At 51.3% G+C, this 23671-nt stretch overlaps 1 protein-coding gene across 4 annotated transcripts in view; it reads left to right on the top strand.

Moving 5' to 3' along the window:
• Positions 1-23671, top strand: part of CEMIP (cell migration inducing hyaluronidase 1) — a 163705-nt gene that overhangs the window by 59511 nt on the left and 80523 nt on the right. Inside the window, exon 1 of one of the 4 annotated variants that reach the window (XM_067698613.1) lies at positions 13145-13270. The exons of the other annotated variants lie outside the window; for them this stretch is intronic. The gene's annotated coding sequence lies outside the window, so the exon portion shown is untranslated. Of the gene's footprint in view, positions 1-13144; positions 13271-23671 lie in introns of those variants that run through there. 4 annotated transcript variants of the gene reach the window in all.

Here is a 23671-nt window from a genome sequence, read left to right as displayed (position 1 = left end):
AGACTCAGAAATGTTAGGTAATTGGGATTGACATATATACACTACTATGTATAAAATAGATTAACGAATGAGAACCTACTGTATAGCACAGGGAACTCTACTCAGTGCTCTGTGGTGACCTAAATGGGAAGGAAATCCAAAAAAGAGGGGATAAATGTACACGTGTAGCTGATTCACTTTGCTGTACAGCAGAAACTGACACAACATTGTAAAGCAACTATACTGCAATTAAATTTTATTTTAAAAAGTGTTCATGGCTAGTATAAAGTCAGTGATGGCTTTCACTTTTGCCTTAAAAATCTGTATGTTTTTAAAAAATCTAAAATTCTATATAGTCCCCCATCAAGCACACTATGGTTTTTGTTTTGGTCTCTCAAGATCTAAAAACACTTAAACTACTAACTTGTAAAACAATTCTTCCTCATAGAGATCTATTTTCTTAAGAACAGCTTATAATAAATATTTTTTAGATTAAAAAAACAAAAAAGAAATGTTAGGTAACCAATTGGTCCAAGGTCACACAGTGAGCCAGTAGCATGAGTCTGTCTCAGACAGCCAGTCTTCCCACCCATTTGTTCATGCATTTGTTCAACTGCCGTTTATTGAGCACCTACTATGAGGCTGGCACACTTTTGGTGCTTTGGACTTATCAGTCAAGAATATCTTCCCTTATGTGGGTCCTCCTCTACTGCACATGCTGACTCTGCTCAGGGGCGGCTGGGTGTGCAAGACGGTGTTTCTGGGCTGGAAGAGCAGGCGGGTGCTGTCAGCACACCAGGGACAGCCGATCCTGCAGAGACTCTTGCCCTGGGTGCTTTCACCCGGCTCCCAGCAGCCCTGCCAGGGCTCAGGAGAGAGGCCTGCCACTCACTAGGGAGACAAGCTACGATGACGGTGGCCCGGCACCTGGGAAAGTAGGAGACCTCCCCTCATTTTACAGAGAGGCAAACTGAGGGAGGAACCAGGCATGGCCCAAGGCCTCCCAGGGAATCGGGGACAGAGCAGATGAGAACACAGCCCTGTGTTTGCCTGGCTTCCCCTCGTTCAGGTCATTGACTCTCCATGGGGCCTGCCCTGGGGGAGCCGGCCTCACACACTCACCTCCCAGGAAGGCAGGGCCCCAAGGCTCCCCCCAGTAGGCACTGGGGCAGGTCCGAACAGCCCGAGCTGGCCTCCCTGGGACCCACGCCCAACTCAGGAGCAGCTGGTCAGTGGGCGTGGACTTCCTGCTCACGTGACCCCTGCCCCTCGTGTGCCCCCCTCCCCTTCCTGGGGATGAGCTGCAGCTGCCTGAGCCCCCAGGCGGCCTGTGCCCCTTCCCTTATGGCTCGGGGGTCCCGGGGAGAAGAGCCGGCAGTGAAACAAGCCGAATGCCAGGACGCAGGGGCAGGAGGGGGTGGAAACAGCTGCAAGCCCCTCTTCCACATTTAGCCAGGCCACTGCTTTGCCCTGCTCCTTCCTCTTTTTGGGTGGCCACTGCCTCCACGTGGGAGTGTGATCCTGACGGCCACTCCCAGGATGACTCATGGGCCGTGGCGGCCCAGAGAAGAATGCCTGCTCCTGTCAGTGGAGGCTTTTTTAAGCCAGTTGAACCTGAGCAGCTGCTCCATAGGGGGCTGGGGCTGAGGCCAAACGGGGCTGCCCCTTGTTTCCTGTGTCCCCACCTCCCCTTCAGGGCCTCCCAGCTCCAGGGAGCCTACATTTTGTCAGCAGAGAGCGAGGGATGCCAGAGCTCTGGGAGCCTACATTATGTCAGCAGAGAGCGAGGGATGCCAGAGCTCTGGGAGCCTACATTATGTCAGCAGAGAGCGAGGGATGCCAGAGGCCGCTCCGGGAACGCAGCGAGGCTGGGGCGGGGAGCCGGGCCGGGCCGGCCCTGGGTGGGAGAGCAGGGGAGGTACCAGACCCAGCGCCCAGAGCCCCAGAACCATCACATACCACAACCAATTTCTGTTCATTCTCTAAAAAGAATGTCCAAATCAGCTAGTCCGCAGTGTCCCAAATATGAACGATTTGTGAAATGATTTCAAACGTGGACAAATTTGAAAAAATTTTTTGACGTAATGAGTGATTTGACACTGATTTATTAGAGGATGGAGCTACTATTTGAAGAGGGATACGTTTAAGACATACATTAAGCAGGACGTCACTGGCGGTCCAGTGGTTAAGACTCCACGCTTCCACTGCAAGGGCCACGGGTTCAAGCCCTGGTCGGGGAGCTAAGATTCCACATGCCGCATCGCCCCCCAGAAAAAAGAAAGAAAAAAGGACATATATTAAGCAAATGTTGTGCTACAGCTCGTATATAATCACGTCATAAAGAAAAAAACCTCAGGGATATATAAATGAGTAAAGATTGGAAATGCTGGTTGCGGCCTCCTTCCTTTTGGTTTTCTGGTCTTTCCCTCCCTCCTTCCCCTGGTCTCCATCCAGGGAAGACAGGTGTCTGAATGTTTCTGTGAATTTGACTTTGGTTTATTGGGACCAGGGTAGCACTTATTACAGCCTTCAAGAGTTCCGTGGTGACTTGGGCTGTCGCCTGGGATGGGGCAGCTGAGCCATCATCAGATAGAAAGTCCTGTTGGTGAGGTAGATAGAGTCACTGGGTGGGGCTGGATTAGAGCCAGGAAAGTGGGAGAAGGTTGTGATCCTGGACGCTCGTGTAGACGCCGATGAGTGGGGAAACCAGCAGACGTTCCGGGGCTGGCCCCTCCTGCCTGCACCGTCCGGATCTGGGTGAGCCCTTCTAAAACACTTCATCCCACCCGCCCCGGCGACAGCTCAGTCTGACCCTGTCCTGGGTGGGCATGCCCTCGGCTACACGCCCATCCCACCCCGAAACCACTGCTGGAGGGTAATGGACAGGTGTTTCTTCTCCCCACCCACTGAGTCTGCACCTCCATACAAACCTTGTGCTTTGGGCCAGACCAGGTGGAACCAGAAGGCTGGGCCTCGGAAAGGACAGCTGATGGAGCCGTTTTTGCCTGACGCTTCTGCTGGATCAGTGCGTGCCTCCCCCACCCAGCGAGTAACGCACACAGTGGGTGTGGGACCCGCATTCACTCAGCCTCTCAGCCTGCCAGGAGCACCTTCCCCTGCTTCCTCAGGCAGGTCACATGCATGTTGCAGGTCTGAGTATCCTGAGGCTCTCCCTGCCTACCCCCTTCCCAAGCTACATTTACTCCTCCTCTTGTCCTCCTTCACAGCATCCCGTGTTTTCACTGAGCGTAACTCGTTATGTTGTTCGCCATTATGCATTTGGTTTTGTGACTCTTTGATAAACGTTGGTCACCCCAATAGATTGTAAACTTCAAGAGGATGAGGAACAAGGTGGTTTTGTTGAGTATTGATTTCCCAGTGCCTGGCTCAGAGCTGGACTGTTGAATGAATGAACGAATGAATGAATGATAGACTTTGGAGTGAGGCAAGTCAAGATTGAATCTTGAGTCAGCTACTTCCTAGATGAGGGTCCATGAGCATCCTTCTGAGCGTCACCTCCCTCTGCACCTGTCAACAGAGGCAAAATTGTTCCCCGAGCTGTGCGGTTGAAAGGATTATGATACTGCATGGAAATCATGTAGACCGAGCCCAGCTTCATATTATGAGTCTTACGATAATAATAATTGATAATAATAATGATAGTTCTGGTGTTTAATGAGTGCTCATATGTGTCCCATGATTTACAGGCACGCTCTAATTTAGAGCATTCTCATCCCTATTTTAAAAAAAAAATATTTATTTTTGGCTGCATTGGGTCTTCGTTGCTGAGCGCAGGCTTTCTCTACCTGTGGTGAGCAGGGGCTGCTCTTCGTTGCGGTGTGCGGGCTTCTCATTGCTGTGGCTTCTCTTGTTGTGGAGCACAGGCTGTAGGCATGTGGGCTTCAGTAGTTGCAGCTCGAGGGCTCAGTAGTTGCGGCACACGGGCCCTAGAGAACTTGGGCTTCAGTAGTTGTGACTCTCGGGCTCTAGAGCGCAGGCTCAGTAGTTGTGGCACATGGGCTTGGTTGCCCCATGGCATGTGGGATCTTCCTGGACCAGGGATCGAACCCGTGTCCCCTGCATTGGCAGACGGATTCTTAACCACTGCGCCACCAGGGAAGTCCCCTCATCACCATTTTATAGATTAGACTATTGAGGCTCAGAGAGGCTGACTTGTCCAAAGGCACATGGAGAGCAAGCGACAGTGCCTAGGGGTTTTTCTTTTTCTAACAGCTTTACTGAGATTTTAATTTACGTACCATAAAATTCATTTTTTTTTTTGAAATATACAATTCAGTAATATTGACGATATTGACAGAGCTGTGTAACCATCATCACCACCACTGTCTATCATTTTCAATTTTTTCCTTTTTTGGCCATGTAGCATGTGGGATCTTAGTTCCCCGACCAGGGATCGAACCCGTGCCCCCTGCATTGGAAGCGTGGAGCCTTAACAACTGGACCACCAGGGAAGTCCCTCCACCACTATCTATTTTTTAAACACCTGATCACCGCAGTTAGCAGAGACCCTACCCGTTAGCAGTCACTTTCCATTCTGCTTCCCCAGCCCCTGGCACCCAGAGACAGCATCTACTCTGTCTCCGTGGACTTGCCTATTCCAGACATTTAATATGTATTTCACATATTGTATGACATCCCATAACAAGTGGCCTTCTGTGTCTGGCTTCTCTCACTGAGTGTAGTGTTTTCAAGGTTTATCTGTGTGGTAGCATAGATCAGTATTCCATTCTTTTTATGGCTGAATAGTAGTCCGTTGTATGGATGGACCACATTCTGTTTATCCATTCATCAGTTGATGGATATTTGGGTTGTGTCACTCCTTGGCTGTTGTGAATAACATTGCTATGAACGTTTATGTGTAAGTCTCTGTGTGGAATATATTTTCATTTCCCTTAGGTATATACCTAGGAGTGGAATGGCTGGATCAGCAGGTAGCTCTACGATTAACCATTTGAGGAACAAGTAGACTATTTCTCAAAGCTGCCTTACCATTTGACATTCCCAGCAGCTATGAATGAGGGAGCACACAGATTGAAACCTAGCCTGTGCTTTGACTGCTGGGTGGATTACTCTGAGTGGTGCCTTATCCTGCACTAATCGTGGTTGTGGGTCAGGGGCCTTTGGAGCAGATATTCATGTGCCTGGCCGGCTGGGCCAGCAAAACCGATGTTCAAATAGGATGTGTCCAAACTTGTCTTCCCCTTGGAGCCGTGGTGTTCCTGGATTCTGAGACCAGCGTCTTTGGCAAATGCGTAATGGCAACAACCAACACACAAGCTAACAGTTATTGAGCATGTACTGTGTTCCACACAACGAGCTGACTATTTCATGCAACTACCCTGGCTGGCAGAGTCTCTGTTTGGTGACCATCGGCAGCTTGGAGATCAGCTCATCTGTTTTTTCAGACACTCAGATGGAAATGAGGGAGGCTTGCCTACCGGAGGTTCTGATGCCATTGGCTGGGGAAGGATGTGTGGGGGCAAGCTTAAAATCTGAAAGATCACAGGCAGCTGAAATGAAAAGGAAGCTTCCTAAGCATGAGCATGAAGCCCTGTTTCTTGGTTCAACAACTCAGCTACAGATATTAAACCTAACGAGTATCCTTGTTCTGGTGAAATGATGGGGCAGGGGGATGGGGCTACAGGTAATTCCCATTTTCTGGCTGTGTGTCCAAAGCCCTGAAGGCATTTTCTTAAAAGATTGATTCCTGGATCATATCCCAGATGTATAGAATCAAGATCTCCAGGAAAGGGCTCAAGTATTTGTATATTGCAAAGTGCCCCAGGTGGTAATTATGTAGCTTTTGTGAGCCAGTGACTAGTGAACTTCAGACTCTGTGCAAATAAAAATACTATCCATAAAGCTAACCTGAGCCAACAGAGGCTTCCTAGGGTGAGGTGGAGCCTGGGTGCTCCAGCATCCCCAGCAGCAACTCAGGACCACTTTATGAGGGGCCGGAGAGCTAAGAAGCCACGGTGGGTAGCAGTCAGGTCTGTCGCACCGTGAGACCCGGGAGTAGGACCCTCAGCGTCAGATAGTTTCTCCCCTTCCTCTCCAGCAAGATGCCTTTGATCATGCACTGCAGTTGGTGGCTGTGTGATGATCCTGGTTGCCAGGGGCAGCGGCCAGCAATGCTACTGAGAAGACAGGTCCTACCTACTCCATGTGCTCAGAAGACCCACTCAGAGGCCGTCCTCTCCCAGCGTGGCAAAACCGTGGGCTTGTTCAGAATGTTACAGAGTGACAGGATGCCGAGGCAGGCGGCAGATGCTAAGCGGCCTGTCTGCCCAGACAAGAGGGACCCGAAGCAGCAAGTGCGTATCACGAGCTGCAGAGACGCACGACTCTTCCTGGGATGCCCTCCGTGACTTTCCTGAGATGGTGATGCCACAACGCAGAGCTTTCCAGCCTGTGTCCTCACCTCCTGCTGGGACAGAGGGGAATTTATTCCCAACAGGGGACCGTAGAGCTCTCCAAATGTTGAGCAGGATGATCTTCAGACCTTTAAGAAGGAGATGACTGCGATCAAAGAGAAAGTGGATTATTTAGCAGCAAGTTTGGAAAAAACCTCCGAGAGAGCCCTGCAGGATACTACAGGGTCTGGGAGGGCTGAAGGGAAGATCTCTGATTCTGGCCTCCACAAGCCACGTTGAATTCCTTCTACTCTGGCCTCGACACCTGGCCTCTGCCAGCCGCTTTCCTCTAGGGGAAGCACACATAACAGGGGCTGGATCCATGTATAGGCGGTGGTTCTGGGAAAGGCGCCCGTGAGAGATTCGGTTCCCAGGCAGCCGCCCCTCAGCTCTTCCTGCCCTGCGCTCAACACTTTGGTTTGGCCTCACGCAACCTGCACGACACCTTGTAACACATTAACAGGCCTGTTGGCTCAGGAACAGCTGGTGGGGAGCCTCAGCCTGCCAAGACCTAAGCCCACGGGGCTGTTTCTCCCGGGCCCCAACGCACGCGGTGGCTGGCATTTCCAGGGAGAGAGATGAAGTTCACATCCCCCGAGCTGTGGAGAATCTCTTCTGGGGTTACTCTTTCAATGCGCATCAGCAGGAAAGGAAGGAAACCACCTCCTGATGTTCCTAGGGAGGGTCCCAGACTCCTCGTTGAGTCCCAACAGTCTGGGGCCGCTGGGAGCACCGAGCAGGTGGTGGGCCTGGCTGGCAGCCAGGTGCTGGCGGCTGGACCGCCGGCCCCGCATGCACCAGGCGGGGACTTCAAATCCTCTGACGGCTTTGCTGGCCCAAAGGGCACAGCCTGCCCGTGGATGGGAAGGGGGGCCTGGGCAGAAGGAAGGACTGGAGGAAGCTGTTGAACAGAATCACGGCTCCCAGCCTCTGAAAGCAAGGCCAGCCCTGCAGTGTGGGCTGCAGCCACCTAAGAGGGGCCCAAGCGGACTCTGCAGGGTCACCCCAGCTGAAGCGTGCTCTTAGGGCTCTCCCAGTCGATGTGTCTCCTGATGAGTTCACACCCTCAACCCTGTGGCTTCAGGGACTTTTTAAAACTGCATCTGCAGCCCACGCCGCTCGCCTGATCTCCGGACCCACCCACGCAGCTGCCTGGTGCACATCGATGCTTGGACGTGAGGGCATCTCAAATCCAGCAGGCCCTTCCAGCCAGCGGAGAAATCTGCTCCCCATTCTTTTGGCGGGGGGCCCACCCTCCCTCCACCCTCCGTCCACCCCAGCTACAAACCCCTGAGTCATCTTGATATCCTCCCTCTAGCTCACCCTCTTCACGTAACAGGATGAATTACCGGCTCTGCCGGTGCCCAGCGTCGTGCACACAGGAGCACGAAGAATGCGGAGGAGGAAGGTCACAAAGGATGTGTAGGGTGTCTCTTAGTTTGCAAGTCATGTTTGGTTAAGGGGAGTGAGCAACAGAGAGAGAGAGAGAAAGTTTATCAGGAAGCAAGGTGTCAATTAGGCTCACCGGGAAGTCCTCGAAGTCAGGCAGAATGGAAATAGGCGGAAGTAGGCAAGATATATGAATAGGTGGGGGGACTTCCCTGGCGGTCCAGTGGTTAAAACCCCATGCTTCCACTGCAGGGGGCGCGGGTTCCAGCCCTGGTCGGGGAACTAAGATCCCACATGCGGTACTGCACGGCCAAAAAAAAAAAGTTAAAAAAAAAAAAAAAAAGGTGGGAAGGGCTTCCAGGCAGGAGGGGCTGAGCGAACAAAGACACAGAGGGAGATGCAGGCAAGGACCCCCTGTGGGACACTGTGGGACCCACGAGGCTGCAGATTAATTGGCACAAAGTGTGATGGGTTAGGTTAGGGCCGCGCTCCGCCAAGCCATCGAAAGTTTGTAGGTCGTGTTGGGGTGGCGGATGGGGCAGGACCGGCTGCTTCTGAGCAAGACGGACACATCATAAATGTGTGTTCAGGGACGATTCTGGCGGCAAGATGGGCCGGGGAGAGGGGCCTGTTGTGGCTGGGCAGAGCGTGGACTGTGTCAGGGTCAGGGGATCGGCAGGGGTGGTAAGGGCGGGGGAGTTTTGGTGGGCATTGGCGGGGAGAGTGATTCGAAAAGAGAGTGGGGCACCTTCTTCCTTTTTTTAATTTTATTTTTTCAAATGAATTATCATTGGAGTGTCGTTGCTTAACAATGCTGTGTTAGCTTCTGCTGTGCAGCAAAGTGCATCAGCTCTACGTATGCATATATCCCCTCTGTTTTAGATCTCCTTCCCATTTAGGTCACCCCAGAGCACTGAATAGAGTTCCCCGTGCTGTACAGTAGGTTCTGGGGCAGCTTCTATATCGGTGTCTTCTTTGCAGTCCTCCAAGGAGACAGACGGATGCTGAAGGGTAGGGTGAGGAGAAGCCATATTTTTAGGAACTTGCTGATACTAAGGGGGGAGGGAGAGCAGGGGTGGGGAGGGAGGCCCACAGCACCTCAGCGGGGCCACGGTACAGTGCCTCAGCCCAGCTTTCCTCCTGGTCTGTCCGTTCACCTCTTCACTCATCAGGGCTCTGGGGTTGCCAGTGACAGAAACCCAACTTGAAGTAACTTGCACCGAAAGATTCTAGGTAGCGTTGAAAGAGCAAATGGTAAAAAGAGTAGTAGGGGGGTCAGATCTCAGGGACGACTTGGAGCAGGGCTGAAATGCTTTCGAGACCTTGACCTGCCCCCCTCGTTGCCTTTTGGGTCCCTCAGGGTGGACTGATAGGGAACCAGGTCACTGCCAGGGCTGTTGCCTTGTATTGAATAGCTTCCCCCATAGCAGCAAGACTGTCCTCCATCTCGATTTCTAGCCCCAAGTCCACAATCCCAGGGAAGCGACCTATTGGGTGGCTTGAGTCAGGTGTTGACCTGTGGACCAGTCAGCTGGGGCCAGCACTGGAGAGGTGTCATAGGAGTCCCTGTAGTGACCACATGGAAGAGGGAGGGCCAGGCTTCGGAAGAGAGGAGGTGGGCAGACAACCGTGGGGTCCAGCACCCCTTCACAAAACAACAGGGAGAAATAAGGGAGGATGCAGAAGACAATGAGATGGGCCAGTGATTGGCTGACCGACTTAATCCCTCTCTGGATGAGGTTCTTTTTCAAGTTAAGACATTTGTTCGTGGATCTGTTGGTTCATTGATTCTGTTATTCATCCAACAAGCATTGACGGAATCCTTATTCTGTGCCAGACCCTGGACCAGGCATATAGAGGTGAAAAAAAATAAGATTCCCTTCCCTCCAGTAGCTCACATTTTAGCATGGGAGAGACAGGTGATAAATTCTATAATGATAATCATAAATAAGTACTAAACAGAGATGGGAAATAAGGAAGAAAGTAGTGATTCATTCCTCTTGGAAATCCAATAAAGGCTCCAGGAAGAGGTGAACTTTAGTTGCTCTTGATGGGCGGGGTAGGGACTCTCCAGGCAGTGATGCAGAAGGAGTGCTATGAGGAAAGGCACAGACCGTGAGAGTGTGTAGGGCATTGGGAGGGGGGGTCATCTGGTGGTTTAGGATCGCCAGAGTGTAGGTTAGAGGGTTGGAGATGGAAAGTGGCAAGAGGTAAGGTTGGCTAGGCGCCTAGGGACCACTTCTCGAGGGGCCTCAGACATCACAGGTTTTGGAAGGGTGTGAAGTACAAGATGCTGTAAGACTATTCTGACAGCAGAGCGGGGGACGGATCAGAAGGAGGAAGAGACTGGAGACAGCAGGCTGGTCAGGAGGCCCCCGTGAGTGTCCAGGAAGGCAATGCAGAGGTCTCGTGCTTGTGATTGGAGAGGGGAGAAGCGGAAGGTGCTCGTGATTGGAGAGGGGAGAAGCGGAAGGAGGTCACTGCAGAACTTCACCGTGGGCGGGATGAATCCACGAGCAATGCAGGGAGGAGACAAAGTTGGCTGGGGAAGAAGCGCCCGTCTGAGAATTCCCTGTTATCCTCCTGAGGAACAATCAGCTCCTTATAATAATGGAGCAGCCGGAAAAAAGGCAATGGCTTGCAAGCCAGACAATTTGTACCCTAGAAGAGACGTGTCGCTTACTGATTATGTGAATTTGGACAAATGGGTTAACCTCTGGGATATGGGGAGGGGGGCCCAGGTAGTGAGTAAATAGCCCAATGTCTGGCACATAGGATGTGCTCAACAGGTGTCATTCGAATCAGAATCGGAACCTTTTGGGAATCGATGGCTGGTTTCAATATTGTGTTTTGGAAATTGGAGAGGTACAAATGACAACTAATAGCAGTAATGGAATGAGTTGAGTCTCGAGGACAGCGATTCGTTTTCATGGCACGAGAAACGTTCTGACTGGCCATTTCCTCTGGCACCATCTTCCTTTGTACTGAAGCATATTTTTAAAAACTCTTTGGTCCCCATTCAAAGGAGGGTCTGACTCCTCTGCTTTCATGTCACGACACACTCTGAGGGATGCTCTCACCCCCTTCCTTTTTCCCTTTTATGCCAGGGGCCCTGGAGAAGAGACAAACAAGGTGGTGCTTATCTCGTTTGAAATCCTCAGAGAGAAAGAAGACAAAGCATGGCTGTGCTAAGTGTCTGGAAGTTGTTTGTTTGATTTTCGGCTTGTTTTTGTTCCAACGTGAATTGAATTGTAGACACACGAGAGCAGCTCCTAATAGGTGCCGAAATAGCGAAGTGGTGAAATGCCCCCAACACCCCTCACTCACGTGTGCAGCCTCCATTGATCCTGCTCAGCTCGCTCCTATCCGGTCTTGGGATATGGAGTGAGTCGGGGGCATCACATCCTCTCTCCTAACAAAGTCGTAGCTACCAGAGAAGGGATTGTGTGGCCACATAAGAGAGTCAATAAGAATAGGGTAGAGGGCTTCCCTGGTGGCGCAGTGGTTGAGAGTCCGCCTGCCGATTCAGGGGACACGGGTTCGTGACCCGGTCCGGGAAGATCCCACATGCCGCGGAGCAGGTGCGCCCGTGAGCCATGGCCCCTGGGCCTGCGCGTCCGGAGCCTGTGCTCCGCAACGGGAGAGGCCACAACAGTGAGAGGCCTGTGTACCGCAAAAAAAATAAACAAATAAAATAAAGAAAGAAAGAAAGAATAGGGTAGAAATCCATGCAGAAAAATGTGTTGTCTCTGAAAGTACTAATGCCCATTTAAGACCTTAAGAGGGCAAGGCCAGATCACTCTTTTATGGGCTGAAGAACTAAGACTCTTTTATTGCAAGTAACAGAAACCAAGTTGAGTTAAATTTAACAAAAATGAAAAAAGCAGAAGGTTGGATTTATTATAAGGACACAGAGGTTGTCTCCTAGAATAAAAAAAAAGGCAGATATAAAGTCAAACCTCTGGAAGGGACTGGAACCAAGAGAAAAGGAATCGGCCAAGCTTTGGTCAGTTGTCCCCCAGCCCCGGTCCAATCAGTCTGGCCTAGGATCCAGGACTTTTATTGAACAAGCATGGCTCCAGGAGGGCCCACCCTGTGAAATGGGATCACGGAGGGTCTGGAGCACAGAGTAGAGACCTTGGCTCAAGACAGAGATATGGAAGCCTCAGAACATGGGGGTCTTAAAATATGATGAAGTGATGTACTCCGCATATGGTGTTGAATGATTCTGCAGTATTCATGTAGGAGTTTACTTTTAACATAACAGAGATATATGAACTAACAGCTGTTTATCATTTCAAAAGATATTGTACCCCAGTGCTTCGTATTCAGACATTCATATTATAAATTGTTGCTGATAAATATTTTATAGATGATGTAAGATAAAATTGTACATCAAAAAAAAAAACATGGGGGTCTTTGAAACTCTGAGAAAGTAATTGACCCAATTTACATGGTGTGGATCTCACTGTAAGAGGTAAGACTACTTAGGAAAGAGATTGCAATGGGGAGTGTCGATTATAGACAGCAACATAAACTCTATGGGGAAGCACTGTTCCCTCATCTCTGGGCCCCTACCCTCACCTCCCCAACTCAAGGACAGCAGTGTACACGTAACAGGGGCTGGATACATGTAGAGGTTGAATCATATGAAACTACTATTTCTAAGTTCAAAATGTTTGAACAGCAACGATTTCATATTGTTCAAACTAAACACACGATGCACGTATGTTGAATTGCACGGGGACCTGGCTTTGAATCTTCATTATGGGACCTTGGGCAAATCATGGGCTCCATGGTTTTGAAGGTCCTTCCTTGCTCCAAGGTGCTGGAAATACAACTTCCAGATTTAATCCTAGGGACAAACTGACAGTCAGAGGCAGGAAAAAGCTGGAGTCAGATAGCTCTGGGTTCACATCCCAGCCAGGCACCACCCCAGCTTCTGCAGGCCCTCGGTGAGTCAGGCAGGCCTGCCCCGAGTTGATAATGCCACCTCCTATCTGAGCCAGCACTCTCCCATTTAATGGTGCAAAGCAAGGAATAACTTTTTCCAGCTGAAGCCTCTGGAACATCTTAGGCAGCACAGCCAAGTTGGGCTGAACCCAGGCCAGCATCCTGGGCCACAGCTCAGCTCAGCTCAGCAGAGGAAGCCAGAGCTTGAGGTGGAGGCTTTGTGAGCTGCCTGGTAGCTTTTCCTGGCTGTGAACCAGGTGTGGGCGGTAGCCCCCAGGAGATCAAGGGCCTGGGGAAGGCTTCAGGCTCTGTGCAGTCCCTCCCCTTGAATCCCATCTTCAATAGCGTCTGTCGGGCAGGAAGCCCAGGGCTGACATGCACGCATGCCCGGTGTCCTGACTTCTCAGGGCAAGACTTTCTCAAAAGCATTCCTTGAGCATCCGCTGTTTTCAGCAAATATGAATCAGTTGCTGTTCTGCCCTTTCCAAGAGCGAGAGCACGGCCAGTAATGGAAGGTAACTCTTAGAGCGTGCTAACTGCATAGCAGGGGCTCTCCTACGCTCTTTGTGTACATTATCTCTTTCAATTTTCTCCAATACTAACAGCTTTGTGTGCTGGAGAGGAATCTCAGCCTACAGTGTTGAAGGGAGGTCGTTTTAAAAAGTTGAATGGGGGGGCTTCCCTGGTGGCGCAGTGGTTGAGAGTCCGCCTGCCGATGCAGGGGACACGGGTTCTGTGCCCCAGGAAGATCCCACATGCCGCGGAGCAGCTGGGCCCGTGAGCCATGGCCTCTGAGCTTGTGCGTCCGGAGCCTGTGCTCCACAACGGGAGAGGCCACAACAGGGAGAGGCCCGCGCACAGCAAAAAAAAAAAAAAAAAAAAAAAGTTGAATGGGGAAGGGAAAATCAGGAAGAGGAAAAATAAATCCACAGGATACTATCATAAAATATTGAGCCACTACTAGGTTAAAAAGAACCTACGGAAATTTCCCAGAATTGCAGAGCCTTTTAGTGGCAGGGTTAGGATTCAAACTCACATCTGAAAATCAGAGCTCCTTCTCAGCAACATAGAGTAACATTTAGAACACTTACTATTTGTGCCACGGGCTCTGCCCCTCCCTTTGCATGTCTTGTCGCAGCCGTTTGAGGAAGTTTCCATTATTACCAGCATCTTACAGATGACGAAGCCTGGAGAACAGGGAACTACCAAAACGTGCCAGATTGCACACAGTTGCTAAGTGGCGAAGTGGGGATTTGACCCAAGGACACCTGCCTCTTGTGTATCTTACTGGGTTTGAGGACAGTGGCAAACATAGCATCGTCTGGCTGTGTTATAGTAGAAAAGTCGTTCCTCCTTTTTCCTCCCAAGCTCCATTTCACTTGGGGTTCCCTAGAACAGAAATATTAAAGCAATTATGGGGACTTCCCTGGTGGCGCAGTGGTTAAGAATCCGCCTGCCAATGCAGGGGACACGGGTTCGATTCCTGGTCCGGGAAGATCCCACATGCTGCGGAGCAGCTAAGCCCGTGCGGCACAACTACTGAGCCTGCGCTCTAGAGCCTGTGAGCCACAACTACCGAGCCTGTGTGCCACAACTACTGAAGCCCTTGCGCCTAGAGCCTGTGCTCCACAACAAGAGAAGCCACCGCAGTGAGAAGCCTGCGCATCGCAACAAAGAGTAGCTCCCACTCGCCGCAACTAGAGAAAGCCCACGCACAGCAACAAAGACCCAATGCAGCCAAAAGCAAATAAATAAATTTATAAAAAGTAAATAAATAAGTAAATTCTTAGAGCAATTATGTAGTGTAGTATATTCATGCAATCGATTACCCCTCAGCAGTCCTAAGAAGTGAACTATCGATACAAGTAACAGTATGGATGAATCCCAGAAGCGTGCGGAGGAAAAGAAGCTTGACATAAAAGGCTACATATTAGATAATTCCGTGTATATGATGTTCTAGAGCAGGCAAAACGAATCTATGGTATGATTCTGATATTACTCAGCTAGACTAGTGGTTGCCTCTTGCAAGAGGGAATTAACTGGGAAAGGGCGTGAGAGAACTTTCTAGGGTAATGGTGATGTTCTATACCTTGATAGGTGCTTGGTTATACAGGTACATGCATGTGTCAAAACTCAGCCAACGTATACTGGAGGCTTGTGTGTTTCATTACACGTAAACTTTACCTCAACAGATTTTAAAAAATTAAATGAATATTGAACGTTAGTTAATAAAAAGCATGCTGAAGCAGTTAGAGGGAAAGGTTCTGGTGCTCACAATTTGCTTGGAAATGCAACCAAAAAATAAGGTTGATTTCTGGATGGATAGAGAGATGGATGAATAGATAGTTATGTGATAAAACAGATGCAGCAGAATGTTACTGGTAGCGTTTAGGTCATGGGTATGTTGGTGTTTGCTGTGAAATTCTTTCAACTTGGCTGTAGGCTTGAAATTTTTCATAGTAAAGTGTTGGGGGAAGCAGTTATGTGGAGCCCTGGGGTCCCCTAGTGGTGAAGCAGGGGGTCCCCAGAGCTCAGAGCTGTTCCAGGAGCATCTCCCAGCAGGCACCGTCCATCCTCATTCATGTCTGTTACAGCCCTTGTGCGGGACCCAGTTCTGAATAAGCACGAAAATACACATTTCCCTGGCTCTTCCTTTACAGAAAATAAAAAACGGAGGCCCGGAGGAGCCTTGCCCAGAGTCTCCCAGGATAGCCAGGACTGCTGATTTCTAGTCACTTCAGGTTTATCAGAGCCCGTTTCCCCCCCCAAGATCACAGGCTTTTGTTTCATAGCCCAAGGCTGCGAATCACACCTGTGTGCAGGAATACAGGTAACTGATCCCGGGCGCCAGGAGCCAGGGGCACACGGGGCAGTAAAACAAAGCCCGCCTGGGACGCTGCCTCGTGTTGTTTCCTATAGGTGTATTTGAAGCAGTAGGAAACCAGAGTGCTTCCTACAAATAAATAACCCGGGAAAAGACAAGCCCCTCAGATCAAAGGCGGACTCTGGCCTAAACTTGAACCAGAATCGAGCATGCTCTTTCGACTCTGGTCTGGCGGGCAGAGAGAGGAGTGGAGAAAGTCTATCTGCTGTGCAAACATTCTCTGTCTCTGCCCTTCCTGGGTTTGTGTGAGCCTGAGAACGGGAGTGGGGAGGAAGGCTGCGCTCTCTGAACTTCTGCCAGGCCCTGCCTCATGACATTCCAGCCCGGCTTCCAGACACAGCAGGTGCCAGCACATTGGCTCCTTGTTGTGTCCGAACCCAGGGGGCTCCCCCGTGGGCCACACGCTGGTCTCAGGGCTCTCACGTCAGCCTTCTGGCGCCCCTGGTGCTTTGAGGAACCTTTCACAGTCTACCTCCTTTGTCCTGAGTTTGGTAGCCCTACTGGTTAATATTAGTGCTCCTGGGGGAAAAGGGAGATGGAAAGAGATGCACAGAAAACAGCAAGTCTGACTCCGCGTGGCTGACACGCTTTCAGGTGATGCTGACGACGCTGGTTCCTGGACCACACTCTGCGCGGCACTACCAGTGGTCCCATTCCCCCCCTGCAGGAAGCTTATGGACAGTAAGCAAACTCACAAGCAAATATATGATTATAAACTGTGGCAAGTGAAGAGAGGACACTGTGAAAGGTACTGTCCGAGAGGACCTTCTTCAGATGGGAAGAAGCTGTCAGGAAACGCATCTCTAAGAACAGGGCTTTTCATCGATGGTTGTACTGCAAATAGTTGTGATTTCTGTGTGCTCGTGAGAGGAGGTGAACTCAGGGTCTTTGTAGTCTGCCATCTTGGCTGACTCCGTCTGGGCTTTAACTGAGACCCGAGGATGGCTGGAGTGGAGGAAAGCATTCCAGGGACAGCATGTGAAAAGGTCCTGGGGCAGGAAGGAGCTTGATATCTTCAGAGGAGATTATAAAGGGGCCAACGTGGCAGGAGTGGAGACTGGTGTGAGAGGATGCTGGAGAGGAGGCCAGGCTGGGTGAGGAGTTCTGACTTCATTCTACCTGTGATCGGAGCCATTAGAGGGTTTGAAGCAAAAATGTGCCGTGACCTGGCAGACTGGCTGGTCTGTGGAAGATGGATTGGGGTGGGGATGGGGGGTAGGCCACTAGATGGTTCTTATGGAATCCTACAGGAACGTCCTAGACCATGGTAGTGGCAGTGACTTTCTTTTTTCCGAATGTGGGTCACCTTTCCAAGGGACACGCATGTTTGGGGGACCTGCTACAATTGGAGAAAGGAAGTCCCTTTCCCCAACAAAGTAATTTGAGGCCTCATGGATTACAATGGACATCTTATGAGAGCAAGAAGACTTGTAACAACTAACCTCCGTCTTGCCCTTCCCTTTTTGTTCCTTATTAGTCAGGATTGTTTCTATAGCAAATGTCAAAGACACAACTCAAATTGGCTTAAACAAAAAGGAACGGTATTGGCTCAGGTAGTTGAAAAGTCCAGGGACAGCACTAGCTTCAGGCAGAGTTGGGTCTGGGTACTCAGGTGTCATCTCTCTCCACCTCTAGGCTCTGCCTTCCAATGTACAAGCTTCATTGTCAGGCAGGCTCTCCCAGCACAGAGGCCAAGATGGCCCCAGCGATTCCAGGCTTGCCAGCCATGGTAGGACGAGAACCAGCTGTCCCAATAGTTCCATGCCCTCTCTCTTTGTCTTGGGTCACGTGACCATCCCTGAGCCAATCACAGCAGCCAGGGAAAGGAACATATCATTGGCCAGGCTGGGTCACACATCTACCTCGGGAGCCAAGGTGGGTGAGTCAGCCCCACTTGAACCAGGGGGACTGAGATTGAGGGAGGATATAGTTCTCTATGCTGTACAGTAGGTCCTTTTTAAGTCAATCCCCCCGATTGGATAACTGATGAAGCACTGAGCCATGTGGGCCCTGCTGTGATGAGAGGCGCGGTTTCTCTCATCACCCCCGCCCCAGCTGTGTGGTCCCCTGCCATCCTCTGTCCTCCCCATTAAGCTCCAGCGCCTGGCTTCCTGCTCCCGCCTGGCATGCTTCCCCTGCTGGGTCCCTCTGCCTGGATGTCCTCACAGCACCCTTGCCCTGTCCCTTCAGGTCTCTGCTCGTGTGGCACCTTCTCAGTGAGAACTTCCCTGACTGTCCATATGAAATAGCAGCTTCTCCCCACATTATCTGCAAGACTTTTCTCTATGGCTCTTAACATCATGGGACACACACAGGGTGTGTTTATTTGCTCTTCATTCCTTCTCTACTCCCACCCCACCACCACCCCTAGACTAAGCTCTAACCTAACCCAGGGCAGGGTCTTTGCCTGAGTTGTTTCCTCTGTGGCCCAGTGCCTAGAACCAGCATACAGTAGGCACTCAATAAATATGTGTGGAATTAATCCAACCCCGGCGGAGTCCTCCGGGCTGCACTCCCATTCTTGCCCGTCCCTCCCCTCCGTCCCTGCCAGCTGCATCTTTATAAAATACATGTTTTCCCCTGGCTCCTCCACTCTGCCAGGGGCCCCCCAAGCTTTTAGGATAAAGTCCAAACTCCTTAACTTCACGCCGAAGGTGCTTCAGGAACCGGATCCTGCGCTCTGCTCGTCTCTGCCGTTCCTCGGCACGGGCTGCACCCTCACTCTTATTTAGCAGGGGAAAATGCTCTTTGAAATAAAGCTATCTGTGGGAATGAGACGGCACCCCTTAGTGTGGAGGATGGGTCAGAGGGGGCCAGCAGAAGACCCCAGGAGGTGGTGAGGAAGGGGCTGGAGCATGTCACAGGAATCTTTCTGGAGCCTCAGACACAAGCGGGCACATATAGGGCAACTCAGGCCAGGAGAAGTACCAAGCCAACTGCCGACGCTAGTATTTTCAGTTACGAGAACACAACGGATCAAGTGTTTGTTGCTACAGTCACCTACCCGCTAGCAGAGCACACAAAATGAGCGCGGAAGGTGTGTAGCCAATGGTTCGCCTTGGGCAGCTCCAGGTCCTGACTCGGTCCCGGGAGAGGCTTCCCTCTGAGGGTCGCTGAACTCTGCGATCGGGCTGCTCTGAGCATCACTTCAGTTTTCAGCTGCCAGCCGCGGGGGGCACAGGGCTCTGATGGCTGGGCTTCACGGCGTTTGCCCAGGACGGGACGCAAGGGACAAACGCCCCGTAGCCGGGCAGCATCCCGGGCTCCCTGACAAGCTTTCCCTTGGCAAGGAGAGGAGTGCCAGCCAGCAGGGCTGCTGTGCCCTCTGCGGATCACGCCCCGCAAAGCCAGAGTTGAGACCCAGGTCAACTTGTCCTTGAGGTCAGGTGACAGCTCCTGTCCCCAAAGACCTACTTGCATCCGCTGATGTGTAAGGAGGCTAAAGAGGTTGAGGAAGCTGGAGTGGACAGGTGGAACGTACCCTGTCTCTCCAGATGAGGCTCGCTTATCTGTGGACCCATCGGATGCACTGGGAAGACCCGAGAGATGCTCAAAGGCAGGGAAGGGCAGTGAGGCTCCTGGGAGAGCAGTCCTGTACTGGGAGAAAGCATCACGTGCCCTGTGGACTCAATGTTGGGGCCAAAGGAACAGGGTAGAGGGGGACCCAGCTGCCCTAGCAGAGGGCTTTGCCCGGACCTGTGTACACTGAAAGAACCTAATACGTACCTTGGAAGCCTGGGCAGCTGGCTGTGGGAGCGTGACAGGGCGGACTCTTCCTCTCTGTGCGATGAGACGGGCAGCTCCCGTGGTGGGGACTCACCCCAGCGCCATGCACCAAGTTGGCAGCAGTGGGCTCGCCTCCCCTGCGGCAGGGGGGTAGGGGAGCGGTGCGGGGCTCAGCCGGCGGGGGGCAGAGATGTTGCTCGTTGCTCAGCTCAGCCCCGAGCTCAGTGGCTGGGGCATCCCGGGGCAGACAGGACTGATCTGTGGATGCGTGTAGGTGGCCAGGAGGAGTCTCAGACACCCCGGAGGAAAGAGGAACCAAGCAAGGGGCCGGACTTCCCCTGTGAATAAGGAGGCTCGGGGGTGTCAGGTGTCTAACGCCTGGGACTAAGGGTAAGGGATGCCGGGATGCTTGGATTACCTTGAAGAGTAGGCAGTGCCCTCTCCAGAGAGCGCTGGGGTTGGTGGAAGGGGCCAGGACCCTTCGCTGCAGCCTCTGGTCACCTCAGACAGCGGCAGAGGCGGGCTGGCCTTGGACTTGGTGAGTCTGGGAAGATGCACCCACATCAGTCATCTGACTTCCCCTCTTCCTTCGTGATCTTGGGGGAGAAAACCAGTTTTAAGAGGGAAGTTACTCTTTTTTCCTCAATTGAGGACTTGAAAGATTTTTTTTTAAAGAGTTATGATTTAAAAACTTATCAGCTTGTTACATGCCTCCAGTTTCTGCTTCCATACTCCCACCTGTGTTTTTCAGAGAGCATTGGACACAGAGCCCAAAAGTTGCAGAGCAGGCAAAGAGCCAAGTGGGTTGTTCCTCCAGCGATCGTTGGGCAAACCCATTCGCTCATTGTCTACGTCCACTGGGCAGCCACCTGTGTGTTGGGCTGCAGGAAAAGACAAAATGGGTTTACACAGAGGCTGCCCCCAAGGAGCCTTCTGCCCAGTGTGGGAAACGTTGAGGAGCCCCAAAGAGAGAAGGAGATAGTTCAAAGAAAGATTTGATCATTAAGCTGTGAAGGCAGAGGAAGAAGCAATTGCTATAGACTTTAGGGCCAGAGGGAATTCCTCAGGGGGATTAGAAATGGAATCTTAAAACAAACTGTCAATTTCCAAAGGTCAGACATGGCAGCTGGGAGGACCGTGGCAGAGAAAGAATGTTTATATCAAGGAAGCAACAGAGCATGCGCGAGTCCATTGGGGGGCCAGTAGGAGGTTCGTGTAACAGTCTGGGACCAAGAATGCCCATGTCAGTGGCCATGCTTTCTGGGTACTGTTTCCTTCTCCCCATTCACCACCTTTTTAACATCCCCCCTCACCCCACAGGTGTCGGGTCTTCATCCGTGGAATTCCCCAGAGAAGTGGTCATTTAATACTGGGGTGTGTCCACAAGTCATCTCTTATTTATTTTTTTCTAGCTCCTTCCTCTTCCCTTTCGGGAGCTCTGGTTTGTTTTTTTTGTTTTGTTTTTTTTTTTTGCGGTACGCGGGCCTCTCACTGTTGTGGCCTCTCCCGTTGCGGAGCACAGGCTCCGGACGCGCAGGCCCAGCGGCCATGGCTCACGGGCCTGGGAGCTCTGTTTTGTTTCAACGTTAGGCAAAGGCCAAGCCCTCGTGGAATAAAACAAGGAACCAAATTGCCAACCGAAAGGACTTCCTCCCACCTTCCCCCTCCACCCTGTCTGTACTCTTTCTAATAAGAAAGCTTCCTATTTCAGGACCCAAGACTCTGGCCTGCTGTGTCTGCCACCCTTCACATTATCCAGGCAGGACTTTTTGCCCAGAGCCCAGGGTGGGGCTTCCATTAAGTCATATTTGTGTTTCTTCCCCCACTACAAAAACACATTGCACCACTGGGCGCGAGCTCCCTATGTAAAGTCCTCTAGGTCAAGCTTTTGCGGAAGCATCTCTTGTTTTGCGGTACCTCTCAGGGGATGGCATAGTGCTACAAATCTGTCCGTGAAAGAGGTTAAAAATCTCATTTAGTGAGCGAGGCTGGCGATCGGCTGCATCAGGCAGTGAACAGAAACCAGACAGGGATGATGGTGATAAACTGACATTATGGCATCTTACGGCCCGGCGGACCACTCACTGTGTCACACACGTGGCATGCATCTTTCCATCCCATCCAGGAGTCCCAGAAGGCAGCTGGAAGGATTCCCCCATTTTACAGCTGAGGAAACAGAGCCTTGGACTGTTAAATGAATGGACAAGTTCATACATGGCTCTTTTTTTTCAAAAAATTTTTAAAAATTATTTATTTATTTATGTCTGCACCAGGTCTTAGTTGTGGCATGAGGGATCTTCATTGTGGCATGCAGGATCTTTAGTTGCAGCATGCGGACTTCTTAGTTGCGGCATGCGGACTCTTAGTTGCAGCATGTGGACTCTTTGGTGCGGCACGCATGCGGGATCTAGTTCCCCGACCAGGGATGGAACCGGGGCCCCCTGCATTGGGGGCGCAGAGTCTTACCCACTGGACCGCCGGGGAAGTCCCCACACAGGGCTCTTAAGTGGGAGATCTGAGACTTAAACTTGGATCTTGTGACGCAGCCTGCATGCTTAGCCAATGAGCCGTCAGGTATTCACGAGTGACACTTAACTGGTGGTTGACAAGTGTCTCTGGACTGAATTGACCCTCTGAACTAGTGGCTCTCAAACTTGAGCAACGTCAGAATCACTGGAGGGCTTGTTACAACACTGAGCCCACCCCCAGCGGCTGAGTCAGTAAGTCAGTAGGTCTGGAGTGGGACTGAGAATCTGCGTTTCTAACAGGGGGAGTCAGGGACGCCACCTTAAGAACCGTTGCTCCTAACCGTCTCGAAGCTCTCGTTTGATCTTCTAAACCACTCTGAGTATTGAGGCTCTAAATCGCGAGTTTCTACAGTGATGGGAATGTTCCAGATCTGCGCGCCCAACACGGTAGCCACGAGCTACCAATGGCGATCGAGCTCTTAAAATGTGCCTAGTGTGACCGGGGCACTGAGTTTTTAATTGTATCTGATTTGAATTAAATGTAAATGTCCATAGCCACGAGTGACTAGCAGCTACTGTATTGGGCAGCACAGCTCTAAGCAAAAGGGCAAGTTAGATATGTCATTGTTGCTAAACTGTTTACTCCAGGGTTTAACCTCAAGCGAGTCAATGAGAAACTCTTCCTTAGGAAACATCTGGTTTGCTGGGAGGGTCAGGCTCATCATTTAGACTGCGATGCCTGATGCCTAGGGCGATGGGACCGGGGGATCTCTTTGGGGGCAGGGTTCTTAACCTTCCTTTTCCACCAGGACCAGCACAGTGCCCACTCATGGGATGCTAAGGCTACGTGTGTTGCATGAACAGGAGGGAAGACTGGTTTCAGAGCTGCCTTCTTCCCAGCTGCAATGGGTGAAGGCTTTGACGCTCCCAGCTCTGGTAGCTGATTCAGTGATGAGACGAGAGATTTGGATTTGATAGCACAGCAGGACCTGACGGGATTTGTTCAGATGTGCTTGGGAATGGGAGTGGTCCGTGATGGTGAATTTCTCATATCACAGGGAACTGCAGTGTCTCTCCTCCTTGGCTTTGCAGGTGGCTTCCCACTGGGGATTTCCCCTATCAAAGGAGGTATTTTGTTTGGGGAAGATAATTTAAGACTCTATGGAAGTATAAAGTGTTCCTGAGGCTATCCAAACTGTGACTTAAACCCTCAGTTGAAATCGGGGCAGGAACAGATGGGCCCAGTCTTCCCCCCCTTTCCCTGTCCTCCCAGGCAAGCAGGGTGGCAGGGAAGGCGACACATGTCCCATATTTTGGAGTCAGATGGCAATTTTCCTATCCATTTACTGCTCCTGATCATGAGCAACAATCTTCTGCACTGTGGGCCTCAGTTTGCCCATCTGTAAAATGGGGAGGGTGGGATTGCGTGAGATCCTTGCTACTCAAAGCATGGCCCACCGCCCAGCAGCAGCAGCCTCACCTGAGAGCTGGTTGGAAATGCAGAATCAGACCCCACCCCAGACCTGTGGGATGGGCATCTGCATTTTAACAAGTTCCCCCACGTGGTTCAGGTGCACAGCCAAGGGCTGGCTGGAAAGGGTCTCCGATTCCCATCAACTCCTGCATTCTGTGAGCCTGACGCTAACTGGCAAGTGGCTTAGTCTTGAGGAATTAGAAGCCCAGTTTCTGGAGAAGAGACCAGGTTTTGGAATGTCCCTGGTCTTTGGGGAAGGTTTTTGATCTTTGCAGCAATGAGAGAGGTCCCCGGGGCAGGTATGTTTCCAAAAGAAAGGAGTCGCTCATGCCAGCGGAGCACGTATCACGGGGTACCCTGGGAG

This window comes from Pseudorca crassidens, chromosome 1 (assembly GCF_039906515.1).
Source record: "Pseudorca crassidens isolate mPseCra1 chromosome 1, mPseCra1.hap1, whole genome shotgun sequence".
Lineage (NCBI taxonomy): Eukaryota > Metazoa > Chordata > Mammalia > Artiodactyla > Delphinidae > Pseudorca > Pseudorca crassidens.
This window is presented reverse-complemented; position numbering and strand designations above follow the sequence as displayed.